We start from the raw sequence: 7,278 nt of genomic DNA on the forward strand, positions 1-7,278 counted from the left end.
TCCATAGTAAAAAAAAAAAGCCAGAAATGACAAGTGTTGATAAGAATGTGGAGAAAAAGGAACTATCAAATACTGTTGCTAGCATCTAGATTGGACCAACCTCTTTGGAAAACAGTACAGAGATTCTGAAAAACATTAAACATAGATCTACCATATGTTCCAGCAATTCTATGCTTAGGCATCTACCCAAAGAATGCAAAAACATGAATTCCAAAGCATATATGCACTCCTATGTTCATTGCAGCCCTATTCACATAGCCAAATTATGGAAACAACTTAAGAGTCTGAAAACAGATGATTGGATTAGAAAGATGTGGTATATATATAAACAATGGAATACTACTCACATATAAAGAAGGTGTATTCTTTCCATTAATGACAACATGGAATTGAAAGGGATAATGCTGAATGAAATAAGTCAGAAGGAGAAAGGCAAATACGAGATGGTTTCATGTATATGTAGAATGTAGAGAAGCAAAACAAAGGAACAGACAAAATCAAGGTAACAATAAACCCTAGAAATGTAACTGTTGAATTGAGGCTACAATACTGGGAAGGAAAGAGAGGAAAGCATAAACAGGAAGAGGAACAATGCACAATGGTGCCTTGGTGGTAGGTGTCATGTGGTGACGTTCATTTGAAGAGGTGTGATCCTTTGAATAATACATGTTGTTATAAATCAATGTTGTAGCAATAAAAATAAGTGAAAAACAAAAAAAGGATGCTTCAGCATAAACTTGAAAAGCAATAAACTTGAAAAGTCCCCATTTCCCGTCAATAGAATGAATATATTAAAATATAGTATTTCTTACAATAGAATACTGTACAAGAGAAAGAAAATAAACTATGGTGCAAAAATCAGATTAATTTCAAAACACAGGATTGACTGGAAGTTGTAATTCATGGGGAACACATGTCATATGGTCTCATTTTTGTGAAGGCACAGTAAACAAAGGGATTTATTAGAGGAAATTCTGTACAGAAAAACAAGGTGTAGTTAACACAAATTTCAGAATAGTGGTCAACTCTGGAGTTTGGGAGTGGGATTATGGTATGCTCATAGGCATCTTCAAAAGTTCTGTAATGCTCTATTTTTTAAGTTGGGTTATTGTTTGTGTTCTTATATTCCTCTATCTATCCAACCACCCACCCACCTATTTATCTATCTACATATGTACACACATTAAATATATTTTTTGTATATACACTAGAGACTATTTCATAAGAAAAACACAGTATTTGAATGAGAGCTTTTGAGCAAATAGTAAGGCTAGTACTGGGAAATCCAGAGAAGACCATGTAGACAAAGGCACAAACTTGTGAAAAATATTTATTTATATGTACTGCAAGTACGCATTCTTGAAGTTAGGGAAAGTTTCAGACTCAACTGAAAAGCAGGTAAAAGCACTGCCATTTAGATGGGCAGTAATTAAAAAATGAGTCCCCTTTCTCCTTTCTTGTTTCTCCTTTCCGAAATATCTAGACATTTTAGGTAGCATCTTCACTGTGTTCTCAGGGGAAAGGAAATATTTAAAAGAGTTGTAAGTTGACTGAGACCCCAGGAGGTGTAGTTTGTTTAGGGGAAGAATATGGAGCAAGATGAAGATGGCTTTGCTCAGGTTGGCATTAATAATGTTCATTGGTGCTTACAGCAATGCTTGGCACTCAGTTATGCTCAATAAATATTTAGGGGAATGAATGAATGAATGGAGCCTTTCACAATAAGGAGTTCTGGCAACATGTCTTCTTTGTTAATGCTGTCTTGTTCTGTTCCCCTTTTGGGGGGCTATTCTCACTGTGGCTGAGAAACTTTATAACATTTTCCCCTTTCCTTTTCAGTAGCTGGTAGGGATGGGAGGAACTGAAGGGATCCAAGAAAAACTTTGAATGGGCTTGATTTCCAATGGTCCTCGCAGAGTGCTGACAGATGCCTGACATGAGAATAAGATTGGAGAAGCTGCCAGCTAGGGCCAGGAGCCAGCCTCCTTTTCTGAGGCAATCTCCATAGATGGTGGCAGATCTGACTCCAAGGCATGCAACTCTGAGCTCTTGCTTCCTTCTCTTTCTTCTCTTCTCCAGCTCATATCTCCTTCCATCCCCAAAGTGATCATTCTCCTTTGTTTACGCTTTTTTAATAGCCCTTTATGCACCTAGTTCACTTTTTCTTGTTCCCATTGGACCATTATTTCTCCTGTTGGCCAGGAGGACATGGAAGACATGGGGCATGCTTGAAGCAACACGGCTTGATTAGAAGTCTCATCTTTAGACAGTCAGGGCCAGAGTGTGGGTTTCTCCTTTCAGTAGAGGTGAGAGGAGAAAGGAGAATTGCAGCTATCAGATTCATGGCAGGACAGGCACTTAGGAAGCTTCTTCCTCTTTTTGACTGAACAGTAGTTAATAGGAGTACAACTGAAATTTTAACCAAAGGAGGCATTATTGTGCTTCCAGAAAAATCTCAAGGAAAAGTATTGCAAGCTAAGTGGTAGCTATTGGAACAGACTATAAAGTAAAGGACAGAGAGATACAATCAGTGTAAAAGTTGGAGATAAAGTTTTCTCCCCAAATCTGGAGGTACCAAAGCAATTCTAGAAGACAAGGATTGTTTCTTATGTAGATATGGTGAAATTCTTGGAAAGTATGTAAACAGAAATCAGTTGTGATTGAAATAGCACCATGTGTAATTCCCCATTCCACTGAAGTTCTGAAATCTTCCATCGTGTGAATAATTTTCCAGTCTCTTTAATAATAAACTAATTGTATCCAAACTAAAAAATGACAGCAACAACAACAAAAAACCCTGAATCACAAAAGACTTTAGGAATCAGTCTTTAGAAAATTCCATTTGTCCTCCCTTTGTGGTAATTTCTCTTTAGATTAAGTTTCTCCTCACTATTTGAATTTTAATATATTTTTCTTTAACAGAAACATAATGCAAGTTTATTATGCAAGAAATACAGAGATATATGAAAGAGAAAAAAAATGAATCATCCAGAGATAACAGTTGTTTCATGTATTTTGAGGAATACTCTTCCAGTCTCTCTGATTGCTTGTGATTTATTTCCTGCTGCAAATTAATGGAACCATCAACTTAATATTCTTCCTTTCAAGGTTATAACAAATATAGTAAAGAAACGCAAAGAGTAAAATGTAGAACCAATAACATTAGAGGCTAAATGATTTCTAACTGTGGGGCTCCTTTGTGAGTGAATATTGAGAAAGGTGGCTGAAATGGTGTAAAAATGGATCCTTCCATAACCTGCCAGCCACATCTGTGCCCTGAGGTCTACTGTGGAGAGAATTACATCTGATTGTACTTGTCTAGCCAGCTGCATAGAAAAAGGTGTCTCCTTCACAAACACAGACTGGAAGGCAGAGAACAATGGGTGAATAGAGGGACTTTGGGCTTATCTCTAAGAGACTGACCCTCAGCTCATCTCAAAGTTCTTAGCACTTGGAAGCTAGAAAATGAAAAAGGAACTTAAGCTTTCCTTTTGAATCTGTAAGGCAGAATAAAGTGAGTATTTCTAAAATTTGGTGCAATGTAACCTTATCAACTAGTTAGTAGAAGCTGTAATTTGCATAAGGAAATATGAAATCAGGAAAACAGAAACCATACCAATCATTTTATTTTTTTTAAAGATTTATTTTTATTTATTTATACAAGCACTGGGTACAGTCAGAAGCGCGGGAGGGTGAGAGAATTCACCAGAGCCAGAGCGGGGAGCAGAGCAGGCAGAAAGACCGAAGTACACTGCTGAGGGGAGCAGCGGGCGGCAGGAGAGGTCTGCACGCCATGTGGGACCCTCCTCCGGTGGCCCGGGAGCAGCCAGGGATTGAATCTGCAGAGGCTGCGGGCAGCTTGGCAACCCAGCGCTTAACCGCTGCGCCTCTGGGGAGGCCCCATACCAATCATTTTAATGGAGAGAATTTAATACAAAGAATTGGAGAAGTATAATGGAATGAAAACAAAATAATAAATGAAATAACAATAGAGTAATGGTAAAAAGCAGGTACCAGTGTTGGGGGGACAAACAGAAGAGGCTGGGATTATCCCGACTAAGAGCATAGAGGAATGGTCCTGTGGATATAAGCCAGGAGGTATTAAGGTACCAGGCGCTTGAAGGAGGGACTTCCACTTAAGTCTCCTAGAAAGACAGTCTGGATAGCACTGGTCTTCCTAAGGGTGCACAATGAAACTGATTCTGAATGTGTGTGGGGAAATCTGGAAGACAGATTTAACTGCCATTACATGAGTGAGGAGACATTCTAGAGGGAGGCTGATGTGTAAAGTAAGGATCATAGAAAGAGCAAGTCCCTTCCCTTTCTCCAGACCATCACTGTTTCTAGAACCAAATGGAAAGAGGTGTGGCAAGAGAGAGATATGGTTGGCAAGGCTTAGACCCCAGAATCATTGGGCATTGGGTAGTTTGGTTACTAAGAATCACTGAAAAATTAGGATGCAGCCAAAATGGATGCCCAGGTCAGTGTTACAGCTACTCTGCAGAAACAGAGCCCACCCCAAAATTTAATTTAGGGGGAAAGACCGGTGGCACCATGCATACAACAAGGTAAGAACAGAATAGGAGCTTGCATGGTTTAAATATACCACTGGTTCCACATCAGGAATCACTGAGCTTTCTCATCAGCTTGCTAAGATATGGGGCGGGGGGAAAGAAAAGGAACAAGATAGAGACTTGTGGGCCTCCCCTGGTGGTGCAGTGGTTGAGCACTGAGCTGCGAAGCTGCCTGCAGCCTCTGCAGCACCGGTTCACTACCTGGCCGCCAGCGAGGGTCCCACATGGTGCGACAGACCTCTCCTGCCGCGCCTACTGCTCCCCTCAGCAGTGTATTTCGTCAGTCTGCCTGTTCTGTTCCCCGCTCTGGCTCTGGTGAATCCTCTCACCCTCCCACACTTCTGACTGTACCCAGTGCTTGTATAAATAAATAAATAAATCTTAAAAAAAAAAGGAGAGACTTGTATGTTCCCAGCAATTACCAAAAAGTAGAGTCAAAATCCTTACAACACTCAGAAAACAGAATTGTCAATTTTCTTCCTGAAAAGGCAGAACATGCTCCTGTTGGTTTTCTTCAAGTTGGGAATGTTTATGGGTAGATGGTGGAAAGAGAGAAGGGGAGGGCTTCCTCTTACAAAATTCAACTGGAATCCACACCACACACTCATCTAAGTACTTATTCTCCTTCACATTACCTTCCGAACATCTTATCAGGTTATACATGATTCATATAAAACAGTGTGATTTTTTTAATAGCTGAATGATATTCCATCTTCGCATATTTGGATAAAGTATACAGTATACTATATCTATTCCTAGTTGATGGACATTTAGGTTGTTTCTGGATTTTCTTGTAATTTTGAAATATAATACTTGGAAGTCACTCATCTGGTCCCAAGTACTTACTGAACACTTGTTAGATGCTAGACACAGGATAAAAAGAAAAATACAAGAGCAGCCTCTACTGTCAAGAGAGAGATGGCCCTGTACAGAAAGGAATATGCTGTTATACCCGGGGACAGATGAAGACAACCAGGGCAGTTTCAAGCTAACTTTTTCCTTTTTTTTAAATTAAATAAGGCATGAATACATGCTTATTCAAAAAACTTAAACATGATCAAAAAACAGATGAAGAGGATAAATATCAGCTCAGCTCACTGCTCTATCTACCCTTCTAGACTTTCCTTCTTCTTGTGAGGGGTGTTGTTGCTTTTTTTGTTAAATGAAGTATACACACACATGCACACAGACAATACACAGAAAGTTAATATATAGTCATATAATTTAGAAATTCTTTGGATATGGGTGTATATATTTTTCCATTAATATAAGTATTATATTTTTCAGTTAGCATAATATTTATAATTGTTTTATTCTTTGTAAAGATTCCACTGTTCTTATTGAAAGAATCCCTGAGACCCATGTGCGGCATAGACTGGGCACGCAGGAGAGTGCCTCTCCACATCGCCATTTTAGAACAGGGACTTTTCTTCAATAAAGACTGCTTGAAACCAGCTAAAGGCTCTCGGAGGAGCCAGAGATGAGCTGGGAAGTATGCCCATGCCAGGCCAGCAGTCCAAGCCCAGCGGGGGAGTGGGCACCCACAGCCTGTGCAGACCGGGCATGCAGGAGAGTGGGTCTCCGCATCGCCATTTTAGAACAGGGACCTTTCCTCAATAAAGGCTGCTTGTAACTGGCAGGAGGCTCCCCGTGGAGCCAGAGGGAGAAGGCTCCCTGCACAGTCAGAGGTGAGCTGAAGGCCCCCGCAAGCCTGGTCCTTCCTGGCAGGAAGTCAGAGTCCAGAGGGGGATCCAATGATTTGGAACCCAGAGTGCAATCCAGCTTCCCCACCTCCAAGGAAGTCTGTAGGACTCAAGACCCACCTTTGTTATTAAACACAGAAGGAGGAGATATTCTGTGACAGTGACCATCAACATTCTCAAAGTACCACTGCCTCACTAGACTTCTGGCATAATAGTATTTGACTCGTTCGGACTGCCAGTTTCCAAAACCCCACAAAGAGCACACCAAAAAAGATGCCTGCCAATACCAGCAGCACAGTGTCCCAACACATACGGCAAATTAGAAGACAGGCAGCAGGGAAAAGAAAAACTACATGCAACATAGCAACTCCTCAGGAAAAAGACACACCACAAAAAGAAAACCACCCACCAGATTGCAGCAGTGACTTGGAAGAACTTCTGAGCCTTCCAGAAAAAGAATTTAAAGTTGCCGTGATGAAAAAACTGACGGAAGTCATTAAGGAAAACAATGCTCAGAAGAATGAAATTGAGTCCCTAAAGAGGGAAATGAAGGGAATACAGGAGATCAAAAGGATTAACAGAAGAGCTAAAGAATGCTGGGTAAAGCAGTGAAAACAGAAGAGAGGAAACATAAGAATGAATAAGCACTCTCGAAGACACAGAAATAAAAAGAACCAAAACAGAAAAGGAATGAAAAGTATGAATTAAAAAGACTGATGAAAGAATTCGGGAACTATCTGACTCCATGAGCAAAGGAAATATAAGAGTTATAGGAATCCGAGAAGGAGAGGTGAGAGACCTAGTGTTAGGGGGAAAAGGATGTACTAAAGCTAATCCCATACAGGCTGTTGTGGACTCCACCCCCACTCCAGACCAAAGCCAAAAGACACTGGGAACTACAAATCCCATCACCACCAAAGGGAAGGTTGCTGGAACCTAAGGGTGGGGTTAAGCAGCCAGGTTTGGTATAAAACCAGACATGTGGGGTTTGGGGGATTCCC

This window comes from Talpa europaea (assembly GCF_964194135.1).
Source record: "Talpa europaea genome assembly, chromosome: 7".
Taxonomy (NCBI): Eukaryota; Metazoa; Chordata; class Mammalia; order Eulipotyphla; family Talpidae; genus Talpa; species Talpa europaea.